At 36.6% G+C, this 26,728-nt stretch overlaps 1 protein-coding gene across 1 annotated transcript in view; it reads left to right on the top strand.

Annotated features, from left to right (window-relative positions):
* Gabrb2 (gamma-aminobutyric acid type A receptor subunit beta2) overlaps positions 1–26,728 on the top strand; it is a 222,549-nt gene that overhangs the window by 13,822 nt on the left and 181,999 nt on the right. The window lies entirely within an intron of this gene.

Raw genomic sequence — 26,728 nt, 5'->3', positions numbered from 1 at the left:
ACTCAGCATTTACTCTAATATCTGATTCTGGGTTTTTATTATTAAGACCTATTAGAACTCATGCTACATTACACAGTGTAATTAACCTAATAACTGAAGAAATTAGCTGCTCATTTTGTAGATACACAGACTAAATTTTGAATGAGTAACCTGTACATAGACACATGATGATAAAGGCCACCACCATTGAGGTTTAAAACTTCAGGCTCTTTGAGTCTAACAATAAATGTATGTCCATGTATTTATGCAGTAATATTTATGAAACATACTCAAATGTGATATTTAAACAGGATTTTCTTTTTTAAAGGACTGTTATATTTTTACTCTATACTCATTTCAATATTAGTTTAGAATTTTTCAATTTCCATGAACATAGGAATCATGTTAATAATCATGTAAAATTCAGTCCACTTTTTTCTGTATGTTCTTTTGTTAACAGGAACATTAGATAGTAGGGACTTTAATTGAGAAAATTAAGTATTTGATGTTTCCTATGACTATTTCTTACCTTGCAGTCTCTAATGCTAAAACTGGAAATAAATATTTAGAGGTTGTTCACTGTTCTTACAAAGCAGGGTTTGTTTACTTGAAATGGAGCTTTGCCTATTCCAGTTTCTTGAGACTGGTAAATTAGATTGACAATGAGCTATACAATTGAGCACCTAGTCATTCGGCCAATTACAAAAGTAATCTTTAGACATATATATATATATACATATACATATATATATATATATATATATATATATATATATATTGTGAGCATGCTGAGTTTTTAAGAGTTGGACTTTTGAAATCTTTTATTTTTCTCCTCCTTTGCTTATTTGCTCAGAGAGTAGATGATCTAAGTTCCAGTTTTGTGCTTGTTAGCTAGGTGTGATCTGTCACTGAAATGTGCCCCCCCCAAAGAACTCCTTTCTGTGTTAGTCTTGAATGAAATGCGCTATGGGTCATTTTAAAGAAGAACCATAAGCAAAAGTTCCAGCATGACCAAGAGTTTCAAGTATGATTGAATAGCTGTGGATGAGTAGGACTTAAATTCTGATCACCATTTCTGTATTCATTCTCCAGTCATCATTTGCTTGCTGTTTTTATTTGCTTGCTATTGCCTTATTTATTTATTTTTTCTTATTTTACATATCGATCCCTGTTCTCTCTCCTTCCCTTCCTCCCATGTCCCCCCACCAATCCCATTCCCCACCCACTCCCCAAGGAGGGTGAGGCCTTCCAGGAGGAATCATCAAAATCTGTTAAGTCATTTGGGGTAGTGCCTAGGATCTCCCTAGTGTCTCTAGGCTAAGGGAGTATCCTTCCATGGGGAATGTGCTCCCAAAGTCCTTTCTTGCACCAGGGATGCATCCTGGCTCCTCTGTCAGAGGTCGGATAGACTGCCCAGACCTTCTAACTGAGATCCACATGTTTTTTGTTTTATTTTTTTTTTTGTTTTGTTTTTTTTTGTTTGTTTGTTTGTTTTTTTTGTTTTGTTTTGCTTTGTTGTAAGATGAGACAGAGAGAAGAGAGTGGGATAGTTTGAGGGAATGATGAACACAGCAGGCCTTTACCCAGGAGTCTGTAGCATGTCTTCATCTACCTAAGTAAAAGGCTTGTGTTTTTGACTATAGCTGACTGTCACTTAATATGAAATGTATGACATATGCAATAAGGACTATATAAGGATCTGCGTATAACTCAGTCGGCTTTCGATTTGTCTGTTTCTGTTTTCCCCTTCTGCCTTACTTTACCTAAGCACTTGCATATGTGAGCCACACCCTCTACCAATGAATCCATGCCCAGATTTTGTCTTTTTAAATTTAGGTATTGTGGAATCAAATGTATTAAAATATATGTAGATTTTCTTTGTTCTTTGAAGCTGTGATACTTTATACAAAAAGCATTTTCGTTTGAAAGAAAATGAAAGGATCACATGGGGAAAGGAATTGTAATTTTGACCTGTGACTGGGAAATTATTAGGATTAATTTTACAAGTTGTTTTAGTGAGAAACATTTATGGTATGGTACAATTTTAAAATAGTTTCTTACTTTCAAAAACTATGAAATAAATTCTACAATCACATTTTATGGATGTGGACTGAGAGGTTAGAAGATGAAGCTAGGGCCTAATTATAACTAGGATAATACAGCTCTCTTTGTGAGTTTAGCTCCAGAAAGTGCTGGGAGCAGAGTATTAGCTAAAGATCATAGAAAAAGAATTTGTTAAGAACTGAGTAGATGTGCCCTTACCAGACTCTCCAAAGGTGATGGGTATGAGTCTACACTCCAGCTTGACAAGTGACTTTTTGGGTTATCTACAAAACTGAAACAAATAGGTTTTAAAACAGCAAGTTCTGAATTTAGGATCACCTGGTACTCTGTTTCAGGCGGTCTGGCTTGATCAAACCACATTAGTCTGGAAGGAATCCATATCTTTTTATTTTCTGTGGAAACAAAAATAGAAATCCTTTTCCAGGTGATCCTACATTCAAAACAGCTGGACAAAGCAGCCTTACAGACTACAGCCAGGATTTCTGCATCTTCTTAGAATCCCCCATGACAGCGCCCCTTACTAGCAGGAAGTAGTTTGGACACCCAAATTCCCAAATATTGTTTATAAATGTTTGTTTTCATTTAAATGGACTTCGTTATATAAAATAAATAAATAAAAAGAAAAGCTACCTAAAAATAAGCCAAGCTAAACACACATTCTTAAAATAAAAAAACAAAAACAAAAAACAAAAACAAAAAAACCAGCAAGTTCATTACAATTACACTGTGAAAGCACATAGGTTCAGTCATTTACATATGAATTCTGCTAGTCGTTATCACTTCCAGCCCCAATAGGATTTTTGAGTAAATTGGAGATTATAATTTACATTTTTCTTAGCTGTTGTGCATTAGATATCATTCCTGAGAAATGAATTTAGTTCTTGCTCAAATCAAAATGTGCTCAGAAGAAAGTAAACGTTAATTTTGGGAATTAAGAACGAAATTAGATTTTGATTAAATTTTAGGAGAGACTTTTGGAGCAAAGAAAAATTAGCCCTTCACATCACACTTGCCATTTTTATGGTATGACATCTGTCTCAGAATGCTCTGGTGATGAGCATTTCCGTTTCTGTAAAATAAGAGCTACACATGTTTCAGCCCAATTCAAAAGACTTCAGTTTGAGTAGACTCATGTCTAAGTTTTAGAAAAATGCTGCTTAAATGAAAAAACACATATGATATCTTTATCTTAAATGTACTTTAAGTTCCACATGGATTGATACGAAGAAAATTAGAAGAAATAGGTCATCCATGTGCATGATATTCTTTGCATACACATATATTTTATGTGATTGCTGTTATATATTTGGAAAGCAGAAGTCTTTCACTCAAACTATGTTATCAATTTTTCACAGATTACTTCTAGACTTATGACATAGTATTTATCCCAAAAGGAAGACACCAGAAGCCCAAAATTTATTCTTTATTTTTAACTGATGAAATTTAAACTATGGAACAGCTTTTTTGGGTTCTGAAAAATAGTACTTTTTTATTTGCTAATGGAGGAATTGAAATGAGTAAGACAGCTTTCAGTTGCTCCTTAAATTTTATTTGTAAATCAAGTACATTTCTCTGCTACAGAATTTTCTCCATATTTTAGGCCAATTAAAAATTTGGATTATTTTCTTCTCACCATTACAATAATTTTTTGGGCTGGGTGTTGATGGTGAACACCTTCAATCTCAGCACTTGGGAGGCAGAGGCAGGAGGATCTCTGAGTTTGAGGCCAGCATGGTAATATAGCTAGTTCCAGGAAAGGCTACAAAGCAATACAGAGAAACCTGTCTCAAAATACACACACACACACACACATACACACACACACACGCACACACACACTGAAAAAAAAAATTTCTGACCATAAAAAATGACAAATATATATGGATATAATTAGCAAAATTAATATAAAAATATGTATAGAATTAATAGTAAATACATTTATGTGTGACAAAATAGGATAGTATCATTATATTTTCAGGTATATTTATGACAGCATTTTGGTAAAAATTTTGATTCTGTCTCTAGTTATTATAATGATTGCCTAGCATTTTAATATGTACATGTACTATATTTATGAAATCAATAAGGATGAACCTTATTATTTTGGGGAATTTTTGCTTTACTACTATGAAATGAACAATATAAAGTACTTATATATCTTTATATTACATACACTTGTAAAATTATTTTTCCTGCTTTTAAATCTGAAATTTTTACTCTGTAATTATTCATTAATATTTATCTGTACTTTGTGCTAGTAGTAATTTTGTTTAAGAAAATGATCGCCCATACCATGTTTATGTTTATTTTAAAGCTTTTACTCATTATGAGTGTGTGTGTGTACCACTAAAGTATCACTTTTTTTGAAATACTAAATTGTCTTGATATTTTCTATGGGGTAGATTAGAAAATTTGTTTCTAATGAGTTCTCCCCACATTGAAAAATATGAGTTTCCTCCCTACTTCCCCATATTCTCCTATCTTATTCAATACAATTCTGTAGTTTTTTTTTTATGTAAACCTTGCATATTTCTTGACAAATTCATCCTCACAAGCACTATGTAGTTTTTAAACATGTACTCCAGTATTTTAGATTTTTATGAATACTCTGAATGGGAAATTTTACATTCAATTTGTCATTTTTAGCTAAGTGAACAAATGTCAAACAAACATCTCAGGAAAAATATCACTATTTAGCCTTACCATTCATGCTACCATTTCGAGTTCAGTCTAGTGAGATGCCCTTGATGCCACAAATATTACTGATATCTCCCCAACACACACACACACACATACACACACACACACACACACACACACACACACATAATTGTGCATTTCTTTCAGGAAGTATATTATTAATCAACTTAAAGACATACAAATATGACTTCTTAATTTTCAGTGTTCTAATCTGTCCTAAACAACTAGCAAGCCTTGCCATTTAGAACATTGTCATAATGTTCCTTGCATTCCCTTTAAATTTATGTACTAAAATACAGCTTTGAATTTATTGTATTTGTAGGCGTTGTCCCATCTCTATCCCTCATGTGGTAAACTCACTGGAAATAAGAACTATGGATATAGTTATTATGTTTCTCACTCTGTGTGATGTCTACATATATTAGCAATGACTTAGAGGACCATCGATTTACTTACAAATTATAAGGAGGAGATAACATATGCTAAAGTAGTTCCAATCAGAAAAATAAATGAGTGTATCTGACACTCCATAAAAATACATTCTTGCCTAGTTCCTCTATACTAATAGCTTGAAAATTCAACATTAAATCTGAACTGGCTTGTGTCCTGAGACCTGGTGCCTTAAAAATGGTGCCATAAAATCTCTCCCATCACAGTAGTCTAAGGCAATCATTGTTAGACCATCTTTATCACCATGACTTGCCAGTTTGATTTATTGATCTGTTTTGATGGCCATGTTGGTCTCTTTAGCTCATGATTTCTAGAACATAGCACAAAATATATTACTGAAGAAAACCCAGCATCCGTTTCAGGAGATTTATCCCTGTTCCCTTTCCCTCCCTCCTTCCCATGCCCCCTGATCCCCCTCCTATCCCATACCTCGCCACTCCACAGAGAGGGTGATGCCTTTCAGGAGCGTTCATCAAAATCTGTCAAGTCATTTGGAGTAGGGTCTAGGACCTCCCCCCCCCCCCCCCCCCGCCACTAGGCTAAACAAGTATACCTCTATGGGCAATGTGCTCCCAAAGTCCTTTGATGCACCAGGCATACATCCTGGTTCCACTGTCAGAGGTCCCTTAGACTGCCCAGACCTTCTAGCTGAGAACCACTTTCAGAGGGTCTGAGTTGGTACAATTCTGGTTTCCTAGCTATGAGTCTGGAGGTCCATGAGCTCCCCCTTGTTTAGGTCAGCTGTCTTTGTGGGTCTCTATAGCCTGGTCTTGACCACTTTTCTTATCACTCCTCCCTCTCTGCAACTGGATTCCAGGAGTTCAGCTCAGTGTTTGGCAGTGTTTGGCTGTCTGCTTCTGTTTCCATCAGCTACTAGATGAGGGCTCTAGAATGGCATATAAGTTATTAATAAATCTCATTATCAGAGAAGGGCATTTATGGAGCCTTTCCACTATTGCTCAGATTGTTAGTTGGGGTCAGGTGACATTTCTATAGAGTCAGTTTTCTCTTTAAACATATAATGGCTCCCTCTATTATGGTATCTCTTCTTTTCGCTCTCATCTATTCGATCCCCCGACTTAATCTTCCTGGTCCCACATGTTCTCCTCTCCTCCCCTCCTCTTTCTCCTCACTCCCGCTCCACTCACTGCCCTCCCCACTCCCAATATGCTCAGGAGACCTTGTATGAATCTCTTAGGTTCCTCCTTGTATCCTAGTTTCTCTGGCAGTGTGAATTATAGGCTGGTGATCCCTTGCTTCATGTCTAAAATCCATATATGAGTGAGTACATATCATATTCCTCTATTTGTGACTGGGTTACCTTACTCAGGATGGTTTCTTCAAGTTCCATCTATTTGCCAACCAATTTCAAAATTCCATTGTTTTTTTTTTTTCTGCTGAGCAGTATTCCATTGTGTAAATGTGCCACATCTTCTTTATTAATTCTTCTATTGAGAGGCATCTAGATGGCTTCCAGGTTCTTGCTATTATAAATAATGTTGCTATGAACGTAGTTGAACAGATGTCTTTGTTGTATGGATATGGATCATTTGGATATATGCCTAAGAGTGGGATTGCAGGGTCCTGTGGTAGACTGATTCCCATTTTTCTGAAGAACCCCCATACTAATCTCCAAAATGGGTGTACAAGTTTGCACTCCCACCAGCAATGGAAGAGTGTTCTCCTTTCTCCACATCCTATCCAACATACGCTGTCATTGGCATTTCTAATTTTAGCCATTCTGACAGGTGTAAGGTGGTAGCTCAGCATTGTTTTGATTTGTAACTTTTCTTTTAGTTCAGTCAAATATACCTTTGAGAAAAGGTCAAGACTTAGAATTCATAGAAAGGCATTCTGTTTTGTTTTGTGCACACATTTTCCTTTAAAATATATGAAATAATTAGTTCCTTTTTACTAATTCCCTGTGAATTTCATAAAATACATTTTGATCTTATTTTTCCCCCTTTCTTCCTATAACTCCTTTCAGATCTACCCCAACTTCCTACATACCCCAACTTTCAGTCTTTGAGTCTTTTTTTTTTTTTTAATTGCCTTACAAGAAAACATTTTATTGCCATTATGTTGCGGGAATTGGGTCTATCCACTGGAGTGTAGCCAACCTGCTGCAACTACACCTTTAAAGAAAAGTAATTCTTCCAGGTAAAATCTTCAAGTTAATAGCTCCTCTGTCAGCAGTGGGGGCTCATAATCACCTCCACTCTCCATGTCAGAATGTTGAATACCTTGATACTACCCAGGTTTAATGCAGGCAACCACAGCTACTGTTGAGCTTATGATCACAGTGGGCTTGCTTTGGTCCAGTTCTTCTCAGTTTTTGATTCATAAAATCTCCCTTCCACTTCTGCAATGGTCCCTCAGCCTTTAGGCGAGGTGATACAGGTGTCTTTTGTGTGACTGGGCACTCCATTTTCACTATTTTCTGTATTTTGACCAGTTGTGAATTTCTTCACTAACCACTGTCACTGCACAAAGAAACTTCTTTGATTATAAGGGCCACAATAATCTTAAAGTACAGAGAAATCAATTTAGAAGGCAGTTTTATACTATGTTCCTTTACATAATAATAATAACAATAACAATAATAATAGGTTTACCCTTGTACCAGTGAGCTCCACAACTAGAAGTTCACACACATCCATGTTTGCAATAATATGCTTGTATTTTCTCTGTGAGGTGGGCCTTGATCCCATTCAGAAAGTGATTGGTTGCCTTTGTATCATTCATGCCACTATTGTATTCATAATCATATCTTGTCATGCAGATCATTGTTCAAGTTCTCATGGCTCACATTTTGGTGTGACTTTCTAATGTGTGTATGTACACACATCTACTACACATACAATAACTCATGCAATATTGTAAACAAAGGAAAAATTATATATGCATTTTGGAGTACATGTAGTTTGTACTATAATGGCAATGTTCAAATATTTCTGTTAAAGCTTGCCTTCATTTATATGATTGGCTGAATATGTTCATTATTACATTTCTACAGTTTGTTACACCAGAATTTTATTATTTACTCATTATTAAATCATAATAGTTAAACCTAATATTTTTATACAATCCAGCACTCATGTTAGCTCTGTTCTTTGATTCAGTTGACAATTTTGTCTGCAATTTCAGTACACTAAGTTTAGCAATGAATGATATTTGCCTATAGATTAGAAACCATAGCTATCAATTGCAAATCGATTTTTAAAGAATTCTCTATCATTTATCTCCTCTGGAATGCAGCCAAAGCAGTCTATACTTTGTATTCCAATCTGCTTTGTACTTAATCATGAAGTTGTATGCCCTAGTAAGGTATGGATGATTTTGATATGGTTAATGTTTTGATTATTACAGTAATTGATATCAATAAATTTTATCTCACTAAACAAATATCATCAATGCTTTTTAGCCATGCTTCATAAACCAGTACCACTTTGTTTCCTTGACTGTTCTAACCATGTGCAGGTTGAGCTCAAATGGAATCTGACTCATAGTAGTTACATAAGAAATGAATTAAATTAATGTTAGAATAACCTGTAATCTCTTTCATTAGTGCTGCTTGTGCTCAGGAAGTTATGGTACAACCAAATTATAGTTTTATTTGGATGTCATCATCACTGCATCCAACTAGCAATTTTTACTCTAGGATGTTTCAGTTCCCTTTGGAAATTTGCTTTAATAGCCTTTGTCCTGTATTAACTCAGCATTTCTTTACTGATGTAAGAATCTGGGTGTCGGTAAGGATGACAGTTGTGTATCAGGAACCTTAGAAGTATCAGGGATGCTTTTCATGGTTGGCCAGCAGATGCAACTGGATGTTTTAGTCAATAGCATTCCTTTCTGAAGCTTGCACATAGACGTTATCACTGAGATTAAAAAAGAAACTAAAACTCAGACCTAACAGAAGCACCCAATTCTACATAGAATGTGGTTTAATAGGTCTTAACAGTGAATAAATAAATATACCTTAATATATCAGATGTAAAAACAATAAACTATTTCATCCCAAACTTCTTTGACGTTTCTTTCTTTCTTTCTTTGGTATTGGTGTTGTTGTTGTTTTGTTTTGAGACAGGGTCTCACTATGTAGCTCTCTAGCTGTCTTTCACTATGTAGACCAAGCTGGCCTAAAACTCATAGAGATCCTCCTTCCTCTGCCTCCAGAGTTCTGGGATTAAAGGCATGTACCAACCACTATGTTCCATTTCTTTGAAGTTTCTTTTTAAAATATTGAGTATTTTTGAAATTGGCCAATTTCTTTTAAAGAATGGAATGTAACACAATTTATATTATACTGCAGGACTAGAATTAAATACATTTTGTGGTTACTTCTACAACTATTAGAAGTACATTTTGTTTCTCAAAACTATTAAAGGCAGATAAAATTTTGACAAATGGATGCTTTTTCTTTGATGTTCTAATAAACATTGTTAACAGTGCATTGCCCTTTAGTAGTTTGGCTAAAGAATTTTGTCTCAGCCATGTACTAGCTATGCAACACTGTTCAAATTAATTAACTTATTAGTCTAGCAGTCTTCTCACCAGTTGTATGAGAACAAGGATGGTGTGAATTTCAAAAGATGATTTCCCAATATAAATACTTTAATATGCATACTAGACTTATTAATATTTCTGTATATCTATAAATAGTAACCATTAAAATATAACACACAGCCAGGCTTGGTGCATTTGCCTTCAATTCCAGGACTTGGAAAGCAGTGGCAGATGGATCTCTGAGAGTTAAACACCAGTCAGTCTATATATTGATTTCCATTTTGAGACTTCCTCAAACAAAACAAAACCAAAACCCCCAAATATGATACACATTAAACTTGCATGACTCCATAAGAATATCAAAACACACCTGACCTCCACTTTCATATATAGGCAACAAATGAAGGCAGCCATACCCTGAGAAGTACATGGACATTAATGATCAAAGGAGCCATTCCATAGAGAGATTCTAGAGTTAGAGCCAAAAACCTACATTCTAAATTTATCCTACCTTCTCACTAGTTTGTGACCTTGGGCCAATCTTTCATTTTTCTTTCTTGGAGTCCTGGTTCTGTTTCTATGGGTGCATAAAAAAATTAGATTAATATGCTATACCAGCTCAGATAAAAAAAAGAATAAAAAATAAAAATACTGCATTGATTTAAATTTTTAAATTATCATTCATTCTTGGGCAGAACTAGGAAGACAAGTGATTTGTTATTTAGGATAAAAGGGGAGATAATAAAAGGTGTTATGCTGTCCATTAGAGAATCAGCTTTTTCCTCCTAGATATTTTGTGATTGTTTTGTAGCAGAGCTTTGTTGATGCCACAAAGCTTTAGCTGGCTAATCCTACCAAGGCATTCCATTTGCAGGAGTCTGCAGGAGATTTGTTAGGTGCTAATATTTCCATATGCTAATATCAGTTCATATGTCTGAAGGAAACTCATTGAATAGGTGAAATGTAAAAGAGGGCACTGACTCTCCTTTTGGCTCTTTGTAAGGTACATTTGTTCCCAATCATTTGTCTAACCTTAAACGTATGATAACACCTAAGGGGCTTTAAAATACCCATCAGGATACAAGAGCTTCGTCTTCAAAAGACAGAGTTCCATGAGTCATGTACAGAAAATGATGTGCCCCTGCCCCCAACATTTTCTAAAAAAAAAAAAAAAAAAGCATAGGACTTTACTCAAAAATGTGAAGGTTCCCTGACACAGTATTATGGCTTATAACTTTGATGTCAGAGGAAAAATAAAAGAACTGACTACTCGGTGTATGGTAGAGCTGGAAAGGAATGACTGTCCTTTCTGATTCATATGGAAATTGTTGCCAAGGTCACTTTCACAGCATGAAAAATAGTAAGGTAGAATCCAGCATTTCAGGAGACATGGCCCTTTCTAATAACAGAGTGTGATTTACTCTTTGCTTAGGCAGTTAGGACTCTGACATTGCCATGTTTCTCAGAATACAACCTCAGTAACATGAAATAAAGATGGTCTTTCACCTGGTGTTAGGACCACCACTTTTTGAGCATTATTGAATTTCACCGCTGTTCTTTCCTTCTTGGTTATATGCACATACAACAAGAATATTAATGCTAATTTTTTCCAGAGTAATAGATGATTTCATTAACTGCTTCTGTCTTTTGTCCTCTAAAATGCCAAGTCCCTTCTTCCCTGTTTGTTTTATTTTACATAATGACCACAGGTCCTTCTCCCTCCCATTCTCCCATGCCCTCCACTGACCCCCCCCCCATCCCATTCATTTGGGATAGGGCCTAGGCTCTCCATGGTGTCTCTAGGCTAAGGGAGTATCCCTCCATGGGGGAATGGGCTCCCAAAGTCTGTTAGTAACTAGGGATACATCCTGGTTCCACTGTCAGAGGTCCCTTAGACTGTCCAGGCCTCCTAACAGAGACCCACATTCAGCGGTTCTGGGTCGGTCCTATTCTGGTCTCTAAGCTGTCAGTCTGTGGTCCATGAGTTCCCCCTTGTTTGGGTCAACTGTTTCTGTGGGTTTCTCCAGCCTGGTCTTGACCCCTTTGCTCATCACTCCTCCTTCTATGCAACTGGAGTTCAGCTCAGTGTTTAGCTGTGTGTGTCTGCTTCTGCTTCCATCAGCTACTTGATGAAGGCTCTAGGATGGCATAAAAGGTAGACATCAATCTCTTTATAGGGAAGGTCATTTAAGGCAGCCTCTTCACTATTGCTTAGATTGTTAGTTGGGGTCATCCTTGTAGATCTCTAGACATTTCCCTAGTGCCAGATTTCTCTTTAAACCTATAATGGCTCTCTCTATTATGGTGTCTCTTTTCTTGCTCTCCTGTATTTTCCCCCTGACTCAATCTTCCTGCTCCCTCATTTCTTCCTCCCACCTCCTCTTCTCTCCTTCTCTTTCTCCCATCTCCATCTGCCCTAACATGCCCTTCTGTAGGGTACCATGCATGACTCTCTTAGGATCCTTTTTGTTTCCTAGCTTCTCTGGAGGTGTGAATTGTAATGCTTTTTAAAAACCACAGTTGATCATTTTGAAAGCAACTTCACATATCTGTCTCACCAACCATCTCTGAGAGGTAAACCCATGTTTTCCTACATTTCCCCATCCCTTCTACCCTCATCTTAAGAAGTTAATTTTATGGAGTTAAGTGTCTTGTTATTACATAGATCATATGGTTACTGTTGTACGAAACTGTTCTACAAGTTATACTTCATTCAGTTCAGGTGGGCCTGCTCATCAGTGGTTGTTATAGCTAGGCTGATTGACTGTTGATATTTCTTAAGAAAAGAAGGTACAGGTAGGGTCACAAGACTCAAATCATCTCTTCCAACAAGTTGTATACATATAACCTTTAGTTCGTGGGGAAGAGATATAATATATAGATAGGAAAATACTATTGGAGGGAACTCCTTCAATATGACTATGGGAAAGCCATTATTCTTGCTAAGTTAAGACTTTCTAAAGAGGCTTTTTAGCAAAGAGCATCCATACACCTGTAACATCTCACTTGTGTTCTGTAAGTAAGCCTAGTACATATCTTAATTCATGGAATAGATTTTGGTGAAATCACACCTCAGTTTATTTTTGGGACCTTCAGATGTAGATTTGTTTACATACAACTTCCCAAGGGAAAACATTTTAGCAATAGTTACAAATTAGTTAAATTTGAAGTACAACTCTTGGTTTTCAAGCTCAAGCCTAGTGCTGTACCTATTGATTGAGGAAGGAGGTTATAAGAAGTATAGCCAATTTTGTTTATTAAGTATTGAGAAAGTGACAGAAAAAGTTTTTTGAGAACATTGATTAGGTAGTTGGAGTCAGTTTCAACTCATTATTTTAGAGAGCTGCTAAACCTGTTAGTTATTCCCAAAGGGGCTACTGGAACTTGCTAAGCATCATTTCATTTTATTGCCTTTGTTATTGGAGAACCCAGTAAAACCAACAATTCTCCACTCCATCTCCTTTATCCATATGAGATTTGTCTAGGTTCAAAAAATTGACACATTTAATCAGGCATCATAAATCTTAGATGTTCTTAGTCACAGCCAACAAAGAAGACCCCCTCAGACAAGCCTAAAATTCAGTAAATATGATTTGTTATAACTGTTTCCTAAAGCAATGTATTGAGGCATCTATTGACTTCTTAGCAAGGTTTATTGACCCTTGAGGTCTAATGTGGCAAGCTGTGATGAGGCGCTTAGCTGTACTTCTTTCCCATCCCTTTCATGGAAACAAATATGGTTTACCCATACTTCTGGATAATACACATGCACATATGCATGCTTACATACATATACATGCACATACATAAATGCACACACACATGCATACACCAATACACACGTATCACATACACACACAGATACATGAACACACACACAGATATACCAATGCATGTGTACAAATACATGCACACATACATGCACACATGTGCACACAAAAATCACACACATGCATACACATATTCACACACCATCACACATGTATACATAAAACACACACATGTACACACACATACAGACACACCAACACATATGCACAAACACATGCACATATATACACATGCCATTACTCACATATCACACACATGCACCCATACATAAATGCACACACATATGCACATAGCTGTTTGTGGTTACCAGGGGTCCGTAAAGTCATGGGATACATGGACACTTGTAAACAACTTTTTACCTGATGACAGTATTTATATACTCTCAAGGACTTGTGCATTTAAAAAGCTACATAATATCTGAACCCTGGTGTCCTGAATTGTAAAATGAGGTAAATCTCCCTTGGAATTGTTTGAAGTTTAAAAATTAAATATGCATAGCTCATGTGATATGTCTGTCTGCAGAAAACATTGAAAACCAGATATATATACATATATGAATATTACTAGTCCATGTGAAATGTAGAAAAGATACTGTATTGTGTCAGCATCACTCCCTAATAAAGGTTCAGAGGAAGAAGATGAGATATAATCATCAAATAACTCTCTTGAGAATTGAATATAGTTAAATAAGTAATAGGATATTTCATTTTGTAGCTCATGAAGATGTATGAGTTAGTAAGGCATACAAACATGTTAGCAAAGGAAAAGACATTTTTCAGTTTATCAAGAGCTAATCCCTCAGTGCTATGAGGGCAGCATCAAGAATCACTTAGATAAATATTGAAGGTTATAGGTGACATAAAACAAATCCATTGTCATCCAACTCATGTAGCCATGGTTCTTGAAACACCTTTAGAGGCAGGCTCAAAAATACTTTGCATTCATGAACATTCTCCTGGCTAATTAAAAGATGTAGTTATTTCCTCTTTAAGGTGAGACCACTGTTACCCACTTACCCCAAATGTCTCTGTTTCCTTTGACAATATATTATCCTAAAGGTAAATAGATATGGTCAATTTTACATTGCATTTTAATGTGATATCAGCATTGGTTTAAAGAAGAAAAACCAACATTGAGAATGAGCACTGCAAAATAACACATTTATGGTATTACTGATTAGATCCCACTAAAAGTCAAATGTATTTTCTGTTTCATATTGCCCTTGCTTCTCTTATTGCAAAATAGTTTAGACTTAGGTGCTTTATCATGAGACTCATGGACTAAAAGCAAACTATAAATTTTATCTCGGCTCACCTTTGATCTCTTTAAATCATTTTTCATCATCTTAAATGGGGATAGAATATTTTACCTTTGTATGTTTCCATAAAAAATAACTCTCAGATTTTTTTTCAGGATTTAGTTTTGTTCCTTTAATTTTCATTTCGTTTAAAATTTCTAAAAGTCTAAATGACTTTGATGGAACTTACATACAGCAAAATTCTTTAAAAATAATGAACTTCTGAAAAATAAAAATCTTTTTTTTTTTTAGTGTCTTTGTTGTTTCCTAAAATCCTTCACATATCACTGACTTCCTGCAACAGGAAGATGGCATGGCCCTCTTAAGAAGAGAAGGATGCTCAAAAGGCTATGAACCTAGAGCCAAACACCATAAAGTCTCTATAAATTTATGTGTCTGTTTTTGAAAAGCACCTTCTTGCTCAGGCAAGGGTGATGCATGGCATGGTATTGCTAAGCAAAGCCAATTTGAATCACAAGATAAAAGAGTGAATGTAACAAACAGGTGCTTCATGAGTTCTGAGTATATAAGTGTGCATGGATTGATTTCTATTCTCTTTCCACACTATTATCCCTTCAGCTGTGGCTCATGATATCCAGAAGGGTACCTCTGATCCAGCTATTTGTCTTTTTGCTAGCTTGTGCCAGCGCAGAGCACTTTTCACAGTGGAGCCATCCAAGCATATCCTTTCTCTACAGCCATTGAGATGGTCTCTGCAGTATCTTCATTACCACTTCATGAACTCTGCCCTGGAGCTTCTTTCCATTGTTTGTTAACCTTATAAAACTCAAAGGACATTGCTATGGTGTTGATGTTTAAGAAACTGTCATGATTGCTTTCTGTGGGAACTTGTTTTGAGCTAATGAGTTTCAATTTGAAGTGAAATCTAATACTACCTTCAAGTGTTGTAAAGTGCTACAGGTACTCGTGTAGCTTGTGCTGCAGGTATGATGATGGGTTTCTGATTTCATTCATGAATGGCCACTAGTGATAGATCTTTTCCTGCATTAGCAAATGATGTATGTGCTTTATGGTGTCTTCTCAATGCAACCACAAGCTTTATTGTCCTTTTCATTATTCTTCATGAAGCAAAACCTCCCAGCTCAATGGGCAGATACAGTGAGAGGAACTCATGGAAGGATTATCACATACATGATACATTATTCACACATGTGCAGAAGCTCTCTGTAACAAGCATCATTATGTGGTCAGACCACATTGCCTCTTCTGAGCTGCTTATGACACTCTCATGGATAGTGACATAGTTTTAGACTTCCAGTTTAAACAGTTAAATGAGCTTTCTACTATGTTAGGGAAACTTAGGAGATTTCAATCTATCATTTGACACATTTGAGCTCAGTCCTTTTTTGATTTTGAAAATTGAAATTATTTAGAGAATAAACAATTGATGTTTATAACATCAATAGAAATATTGATATTTATTGTAGGCTTTTAAAAATAATTTTTAAATTTCATTTGCATCCTAACCACAGTTCTTCCTCTCACTCCTTCTCTCACCTTCCTTTGCCTCCCCCCCACATCCCACCCTCAGCCCACTCCTCTTCAAGGGTTAGAGCTCCCATGAGGAGTCAAGAAAGTCTGGCAGAAGAGGTTGGGGTAGGGTCAAGCCCCTTTCCCATGTCCTAAGGCTGAGCATGGCATTCCACCATAGGGAGAGGGGCTCAATAAGCTAATAAGATCAGTCTTGAAAACATTCCTTTCACATTACTTATGGCAACAAGGGCTGGAAATGTCTACATTGGCCAAAATTTGTAGGAGAAGCCATCTTGTAAAGCTTCATTAAGAATGGGCATCCCTTGATAATTCACTCTGAGACTCACTTTTTTCCTATTCTCAGAAATTACAAGAAAGTACTGCTTTTGTCTCCTCAAACAGTTCTTCCAGTTCATACTTTTAATTTTGTATAGCCTTTCAAAAATAATTGTGAGGAAAATTTAACCAAATTATTTTTGGTTTTATTTTTGTCATCTGTGAGTTGTTTTTATTAAACTTTCTTTTGATTCATGTGTGTGTGTGTGTGTGTGTGTGTGTGTGTGTGTGTGTGTGTGTGTTTCTGGACTTGGATAGAGAGTTTGTTAGACATAGGTTCTTTAGAGTGAGTCAGTTTGTAAATCTGCCAGTGTCTGAGCATCAGGAGTACACAACATGATAAGGACTGTGGACATTTGAATTGCCACCATTCCCATCTATTTACCACCACACTTAAAAGATGCCTGAAGTTAATCCTCCCTCAGTTTTTACTTAGATCATAATGAGAGTCATCTTCACAGGTGTGCATTCCTGAATAACCTCAATAGATTACAGTTGGATTAATTGATAAAAACAAAGATACCCACATACTTATAAGCCAATTTTATCCTTCTATATTGAGCTCAACATTTCTTTGCTGCATGAAATTATTTTTAGAGAAAATCTGAAACTTGAGCTAAGTACAACTCAAATGCATGCTATCAAAGAAAGCCTCCCACAATAGCAAAGGTGATGGTAATATTTCTTCAAAGATTGTATCTGAGATATTTCCTGATGTCCACCAGTACAACCACCAAAAATGAAAATATATGAGTGGGAATTTTATTCCTTCAAAAAAAAAAAAAAAAAAAAAAGCAGAAGTGTGCAGAAAGGTCTGTAAATTAATATATACAAACCAATGGAATTTTTCTCATTCTTTGAGAATAACTTTGTTTCCATCCTTCTTGCTGTCCCTTAGGCTATCACAGCAACCACTATACCTTGTTATGTCATTGTTCACACATGTATTGAACATAGCAATTTGGGAACAAAATAAACTTGCAGTTTCTCATTGTGAATCTTTGATGACCTGTGTTGAACATAGGAAGAAGAAATTCTGGTGAATAGAATGCTTGCATGATTACATTAAAACTTTCTAAAGATAAATGTGACTCATTTGATTAATTTGCACATCCTATTACAATCATGTATTTAGGGTAGTACCCAGGCTGTTCAAACAACATAAAGAAAGTGACACATTTTACTGGAGTTGTTCACTTACAGGTTGAAGATTTTTGGTCCTCTATTAAATGCTCATCTCTGGGGAGTCTCATTTCTTTAATTATATTCATACAGGGGTAGATGTGATTGCATGCAGCTAGTGTGAGGAATCGTGTGTTCTTAAAAGTAATGGGGTGTGTCGTAGTTACAAGAAGTATAAAATTAAGGTAATCACTGTCGTAGTTACTTATAAAGGAATGCATTTAATTGCTGACTTGCTTACAGTTCTAGAGAATGAGTCCCTGACCATCACAGCAAGCAGCATGGTAGAAGGCAGGCAGGCATTGCACCAGAACAACAGTTAAGAGCTGCTTTTCTATAAGTCAGAAGGGGAGAATTGAGCCAGACTGGGCCTGCCAAGGACTTTTGAAACCCCAAAGTACATATTTTCCCATCACAAGACCATACTCCCTAATCCTTCTTAAACAGTCCAGCAACTAGGGACCAAGTTTTTAAATGTGAGCCTTCAGAGGCCATTCTCAATCAAATCCAACATACTGACCTAAGATCAAGGTTCATTCATGTAGTTACCCCCATCTGGTGAGCGAGTATGATACTAAAACCTAAATTCTGAATTTTTTGTGACCAGTAAATGAAAGGATCCAATAAAGCCGATAGTCCTCATATTTGATCAAAGTAGTTACACTTCCTTAACAATGTAGAAGTCATTAGCTGGACATATGGCTCCGTGCATCACAATATGTAATTGTTCATTTATATCCCACCCACCTGTTCCCAAATACCCATTAGCCCCTTCCCAAAAAATTGACTTGAAGGCTTAATATTACTTGCAAATGCTCAGTCAATAGCTTAGGCTTATTACTAGCTAACACACTCAAATTAATCCATATTTCTATCTATACTTTGCCATGTGGCATATGGCTTGTTACATCACTCTTTACACATTCTGCTTGTTCAAGAGCTGGCTGGTTTCTTCTACTCACTTACCCTTCTCCTTCCCTTCATCCTTAGTTTGGTGACTCTGCCTATACTTCTTGCCTAACTACTGCACAATAAGCATTTTATTAAACCAATTGAAGTGACAAAGCTTTGCAATATACAAGAGGATTATTCTGCAGCAAGAATATCTGTGGCCTAAGCCCCTCATAGAAAAGATGAACATGGTCACATGTGTGCTTATAACCCCAGCACTGGAGGTGGAAAGAACAGGATCCCAGGAACTCACAGGATGTCCTAGTTTAAATAGTGTCAGCATTAGTGACAGGCCTGTCTCAAGTACATAATGCAAAAAGTGACAAAGCAGTCACTCAGTGTTCTCTTCTTGCCTTCACATGTGCAGGTAGGCATGTGTATTAGAACACATGTAGACATGGGGACACACACACACACACACACACACACACACACACAGAGAGAGAGAGAGAGAGAGAGAGAGAGAGAGAGAGAGAGAGGAGGGAGAGAGAGAGCTTCATTATGTCATAGTACATATAAATTTACTGGGAAATTTGAAGAGGAGGGTAAGAGATGAAGTAGGAATATTCATGCTGACTAGACTAATAAATGTCCAATCAAGACTTATAGGTTTGAAAGTAGCCTTTCAAAGTCCTAGTCACTTTCTCTAGCAGCTGCCTTGTGACAAAGCCCCATGAAGCAGCAAGAAAAGCTGCTGTCGAAGTTGATTTGACTTCAGATCACCGGGTTAAAGGTACCCTTCCCTCACCCTCCTTTGTACCACTGCATGCTGGGTGAGTTTTGCTTCTACATATATTCTCTGTTATCTATTTTAGTTTGTTTTTGTATATTGAGAGAGGGAATCTCCACAAAGCCCTGGAATCACTCTGTAGATTAAGCTGACATAGAATGCACAAAAATCCACCTGCCACTGCCTCCAGAGTGCTAGGATCAAAGGTGTGAGCCACCACACCCAGCAATCTTTAATGTATGTTGCTCACTCTATGGATCAAAACAAGTTCAGTTCATTATCTATTTCATACCTTGTGTAGCTATTTGACAATTACATTCTTGTCTTCTTTTTATTTTCTTTCTTTTCTGCTTTCATTTTTAAAATTAATTCACTAATTAATTTTATAACCAGGTTGTACCATCCTGTTCTCTCAGTCCCTCCCCCAATACCCTCTTCTGTCCCCACCCCCAAAACCAACCCTCCTTCATTTCTGTTCAGGAAAGGGTAGACTTCCCATGTATATCAATGAAACATGGAATGTCAAGTTTCAATAAGAATAAGTACCTCTCCATGTATCAGGCTGGGCAAGGTCACCCAGTATGAGGATTAGGGTCCCAAAAGCCAGTAAACATGCCAGAGACAGCCCCTGCTGTCACTGTTAGGAGTCCAACAAGAGCACCAAGAAACACAGCTATAACATATAAGCAGAAGGCCCAAGTCAGTCCTATGCAGACCCCCTGATCGTCAGTTCAGTCTCTGTGATGCTCAGTTGATTCTGTGGGTTTCTTGTGGTGTTGTTGATCCCTGTGGCTCCTACAATCTTTTATCGCCCTCTTCTGCAGGAATCTCTGAATTCTGCCTAATGTTTGGACATGTGTCTGCATATGTTTCCATCAGTTTCTGGATGAAGCCTCTAGATGACAACTGGACTAGGCATTGATATATATGAGTATAGCAGAATATTGTTAGACAACATTACACTGATATTTTTTCCTCTAGTCATGTTTGGTTCTATCCTAGGTCTCTAGGTCATCCAGCCTGTAAGTCCTGTAGGGCTTTCTCTCCTGTCATGGGTTTTAGTTAGAGCAGTCATTGATGGTTCACTCCCTTAATTTCTAGGCCACCATTATCCCACCACATCCCATAGGCAGGGAAGATTGTATGTGTATGGGTTAGTGTACTAATCCCTTCACTTGAAGTTTTGCTTGGTCACAGGAGATGGCCAGTTCAGGCTACATGTCCATGACTGCCAGGAATCTTAGCTGATGTCATCTGTAGATTCCTGAAAGATTCCCTTGTACCAGGTTTTTACCCTTTTCCAGTAGCCTGTTTCAGTACTCTCCCACTCCACACCCTCTTTACCCGATTGTTCATGTTCTCTTTCCCACCTTCCCACAGTCCACTTGTGAAATCTTCTATTTCTTCATTCCAGGAAGATCCCGTCATCCCCCACTCCATGAACCTGCCTTGTTACCCAGTCTCCCTTGGTCTGTGGATTGTAGCATAATTATCTTTTATTTTACAGATAATAGCCACTTATTAGTGAGTGCATGCCATGTTTGTCTTTATGGGTATAGGTTACCTCACACAGGATAATATTTTGTTTTTAATTCTGTCACATTTATTTGCAAATTTCTTGATGTTGTTGTTCACAACAGCTGAGTAATACTCTATTGTATATACGTGCCACATTTTATTTATCCATTCTTTTGTTGAAGGACATCTAGATTGCTTCTAGGTTCTGCCTATTACAAATACAGCTGCTATGAACATAGTTAGGCAAGAGTCCACGTGGAATGATTGAGCATCTTTGAGTATATGCTTAAGAGTAGTATGTTGCAGAAGGGTTCTTCCTACCAACCTGGTCCTGTAGCTTCATCAGCCCCAAATAAACACACAGACATTATATTAATTATGAAACTGTTGGCTGGTGACGTGGGTTTCTTATTGACTAGAGATAGCTACGAATCTATATATTTCTATGAGAGCTTATCGTACTGGAGAATACCTGACTCATGTCCTCTCTTCCCAGCTTCATATTGAGATTCCTTTCTGCCTACAATTCCCAGAAAACTCTTCGTCTGGTAGCCCCGCCTATCCTTCCTGCCTGGCCACTAGCCAAACAGTGATGTATTCATTAACCAATAAGAGAAACATAAAGAAAACATCCCAATCAGTGGTGTAGCTGGGTCTGTTTAATGAGAAGCTGCCACATTGATTTCTAAAGTGGCTATACAAGTTTGCAATCCCACCAGTAAGTGAGTAGTGTTCTACTTGCTCCACATCCTCGACAGCATAAGTTGTGGCTTGTGTTATTGATCTTAGCCATTCTGACAGGAGTAAGATGGTATCTCAGAGTCGTTTTGATTTGCATCACCCTGATGGCTAAGGATGGTAAACACTTCTTTAATTGTTTCTATGCTTTTTGAGATTATTCTGTTGAGAATTCTTTGTTTAGGTCTGCACCCCATTTTAAAATTGAATAATTTCATTATTTAATGTCTAGTTTCTTGAGTTCTTTATATAATTTTGAGGTCATTCCTCTGTCAGATGTGGGGTTGATAAAGACCTTTCCCCATTCAGTAGGCTGTTGTTGTGTCCTATTGATGGTGTCCTTTGCCTTATAAAAGCTTTTTAGTTTCATGTGGCCCTATTTATTAATCATTGAACTTAGTGTTTGTGCAATTGGTGTTTTTGATTCAAGAAATTTTCTCCTTTGCCAATGTGTTCAAGGCTATTTCCCACTTCTAGCAAGTTAAGTGTTTGTGCATTTATCGGGAGGTCTTTGATCCACTTGAACTTGAGTTTTGTGCAGAATAATAGATATCAATCTAATTGTATTTTTCTACATGCCAACATCTAGTTATACAAGCACCATTTGTTGAACTTGTTTTCTTAATTCTATTGTGTAATTTTGGCTTCTACATTAAAAAAAATCAAGTGTCTATAGATGTGTGGATTTACATCTGGGTTTTCAATTGTATTCCATTAAGCAGACTGTTTTGTGCCAATACCATACGGCATATGTTTTTTGTTTGTTTTTGTTGTTGTTTATTAATATACCTCCATGATAGTGCTTAAAACTAGGGATAGAGGGATTGTTATATTTCTGGAAGTTCTTTTAATGAACAAGATTATTTTTTTAGGTATTCTGGGTTTTTGTTTTTCCATATGAAGTTGACAATTGTTCTTTCAAGGTCTATTGGGATTTTAATGGAGATTACATTGATTCTCCTGTCCCCTGTCACCCTCCAATATGGTCTCAATTACTATGTAGTCTTACGTGAACCAAACTCTCTTTGTAGACCAGACTGTTCTTGAATAGATTTACCTGTCTGCCTCAGGAATCCTGGGCTTAAAGATGTGTGCCTCCATACCTACCCCATTCTCAACATATAGGAATTGATCTGAAAAAGTTTCAGTCATTGTAAGAATTCTTAAATTACATTTATTCTTAGCATAAAAAGGAGAAATACTTTTTATCAGTATTTCTACATTGGCTTCTAACCTTTACCTCTAAGTAGCTTAGTTAATACATTTGCATAGTAATTAAAAATCTGTGATGTTAAAGAATCTTAAACCCAAGGTGTAATTAATGGGATACATGAAGCATATTAGAATATAAACATTTTTTCCTCCTCTCAATTAACAAAAATATTAAGGGAAAAATAAAATCAGAAAATTTTCAGTAAACTTAAGTTTCTCAAAGCTATCCTTAAATACAATGATCCACCCATTTATTTTTCCAAAGTAAAATAAAAATATGTGTTACCATTTTTCCCTGGGTAAAAAAAGAAAACATTTTTTTTCCAAAAATAGGCCCATATTTTGATCAGCAAAAGAGCTCGTTTTACTTTAAAATTTTAAAAGTGTTTTGCTTTTCTTTTTTTTGCTTATATTTAATCAAAGTGTTTCAGAGACACTTCAGAGAAACCAGCAGATTTTCACATCGAAATCACCAGGATAATATTTATATAAAAATTACTTTAGATGCTGAGCTCATTTTCTGCAATAGAGTCCCTTCCCGACCTCTCTATGTCATGTTTCTGGTGAGCTCTGTAGCAGCTTAAATTAACTGTCCTTCATGTGTATGTCCACTTCCATTGACAAATACTGATAAGTGATGCTATGACTGCTCCTTAATGAGCACTTGCTCTGATAAGGTCTTGGGATGGCATGCATTTCCATTTAAAAATAATGAACAATTCTGATACAAAACCCTGAGATTAGAAGACCAACACAGTCTTCTAAGTTAATGCACATCCTAAACAGAGGACGTTTGACTCAAATGATAGTGTTAGGGTGACTGGAATTCAGGTTTCTGTGTTGATACTAAACATGCGTGAGATGTCTAGGTAACTCAGAGGAGCACAGAGTATAAAAGGCAGTGAGTCTTCCATGATTGTGTCCTATGGTGGATATTTAGTACTCAGTACATTTCCCTTAACTGTGTGTACATATATATGTGTGTGCATTTTTGTGGCTAGAAAGTACACAAGCCTCATTCTTGTTTTAATGTGTTCAACAGATGCACATTAACCATTTGCTCTAGTAAAAACACTATGTTAGGAAACAAATACATGAACAAGTAAGACCAGATGCTTTTTCTCCTGATGTTCATCCTAGTATAGGTCAATGACAATGACCAAGTCAACACACAAATAGGAATCTGACACAGAATCTTCACAGTTGTAAAGAAGACAGGTTCATGCATTAGAATACAACTTGGAGATGGGGAAATATTTCCAAAAAGTTGGCATTTCCAAATTACATGTAAGCTGGGCTGTAAAAGGTAGGAGAAGAGAATGGGGATGTGCGTTGACAGAGGTAAGGAAAGAGTGCAGCACACTGGTCAGAAACCAGCAAACACATTTGTAACCCTTGAGGCAAAAGTGTCAGCTGTTGAACACATCGCTGAGCTCCCCGGAGCTGCAATCATGAAATCCTGGAATGAAATTGCACTTAGCTGAGATTTCTGGCAGAATAAGAATGCAGCTCCACATAAAACATCTGTTTCCTCACCTCAAATGAAATATAGCCCCAAAATGCCTAACTCTGAAATGAATTTGGTTTGGGGAAAGCAACAAAAGAATTCACAAACAAATCTTTGCAACATTATAGGTCATATTCAGTCTCGTGGCATTTTTTTGTGGTGTGTGATTTCTTTGCAGTTCCCACTGATTGTCAGTTTTGAGTTTTAAAGATATTTGGGTATAGGAGACCAGAGATGCAAGATACTGAATTGATTGAAATCAATGCTTATTCAAGTTAAAGATATTTAGTTTTGAGATTCTAATATAATTTCATAATTTAACCTTTTTCCATTCCTCCTTCCAAATATTCCCATATATCTGTCTTTACTCTCTTTCAAACCCATAGCCTTTCTTTTTCATTGTTATTAGATACAAGCACGCGCGCACACACACACACACACACACACACACACACACACACACACACACACACATACACACACACACACACATACACACACACACACACACACACACACCACTTAAATATAACCTACTTAGTCTGTCTAATGTCGCTCATATGTATGTTTCAGGGTCAACCTTTTGAGATTAGATAAATAATTGGTTTGCTTTTCACTGAGGAATACAATTTCTCTTACTCTCAGCATTCCTTGGTTGCCTGTAGTCCTTTGTGTTGGTCTGAGCCCTTGTGGGTTTTTACTTATTCACTTTGGCATGTCTACAGGTGTCATCCTTATTAAATTTACAATGAAACACTTTTACAAATTTAAAGTGGAATTACCTTGTGTTGTCAATACCAGCCATGCATATGGGTTGAATTGTGTCATTCAAAGTGCATGAGCTGAAGTCCTGATTCTCACTACTTCAGACTGTGACCTTAATTAGAAATAATGTCTGTTCAAAAAGAACTAATCCAGTTAAAGGGAGGGGAGGCCTGTGATATTATATATCTTGAGTATAACTCCTAGAAGGAGCTGATGTGAAATGAGATTTGAGAAATACTTAGAAGGCATAGTCAGAAAGGAATGCATTTAATAAATGTGTGTGTAAATAAATGATGCAATTTGGTACTATGAATGGAGTTGTTGGGATGAATGTGCATTAAGTATAGAGCTGATTCTGAAAGGAGAGCTATTCACTCACTGAGGATGTCAGATAGGCATTTCTGATATTGTGATGAGTGAACTGCCTTACATCATGTAAAAGAAGCAGTGCCAGCACTTTGGGGGTACAAGAAGGCATGCAGATGATGTGTCAGGTATTAAAATTGAAGGTGATATTTATTCATGGACATATATGCCAATTGAAATTGGAGTATAATGTATACAGAACAAAGTCATTGTAGCAATTTAACTGTCATGTGCTTTGATGATGTAGGATTCTAAGTTGATTAAAATCAGTGCTTAATCAAGTTGATGATACATATTTATATTAAGCCTATGAGCACATGTATTTATTTCCTTACTTATTGATTGATGGCTAGGCTTAAAACACGGGGTTGTTTGTGATAAGCATACAGTGTGCCACTGAGCTAGAACCCGGGCTCTCGTAGATAAAACATGCTTTGAAGATGGTATTTTAATATTGGTTTCTCAGGTACATTAATCAGAGTAAATTTTATATGTAGGGTAATATTTATTTTTTGAAGGTAATTCAGAGTGAGAAAAATAAGAAAGAGGTAGTGCTCCATTTATGTAGTGTTGGCTCATTTCTTTATATAGCCATCTATAATGGAATTAAGTATTTCTAGTTTCAAATGGAGAAGCAGAGCATCTTCAAAGAGAAAATAGCTTAGAGGAAATTAAGTTGTTCTGGAAAATTAACTCCACTTTACTTACACAGCATTGAAGGTACGGATTGTCATGGCATATTTTTCTAACATTACCACTGTGCTTTGTTGTTCTGAAGTCACAGATGAAGATGACCATCTATGTGACATGTACAACTAATTAGTAATACACAGAGAGAGCACTTCAGCCTACACTTTTACAAAATGGTGTCAGGGCAAAATGCAGGGTATATAGACTTTTGTCTAGCCAGCTGCAGGCTACTTAATTGTATCTCCTTCATGACAACAATGGTATCTGCCTGTTGTCTCTTTGGAACTCACAGGACTTAATATTCCTTTCTGTATATATAATTTGAAATGATTTCCAACAGTCTTTTGTAATTTACCCTGAGTTGTTAAATTGAGAATTTGAGAGGAGGGCTTTGTGTAGAAGGACAGAG

This window comes from Phodopus roborovskii, unplaced genomic scaffold (genome assembly GCF_943737965.1).
Source record: "Phodopus roborovskii unplaced genomic scaffold, PHOROB, whole genome shotgun sequence".
Taxonomy (NCBI): Eukaryota; Metazoa; Chordata; class Mammalia; order Rodentia; family Cricetidae; genus Phodopus; species Phodopus roborovskii.
The sequence above is the reverse complement of the archived record's forward strand: the minus strand, read 5'-3'. Positions and strand labels throughout refer to the sequence as shown.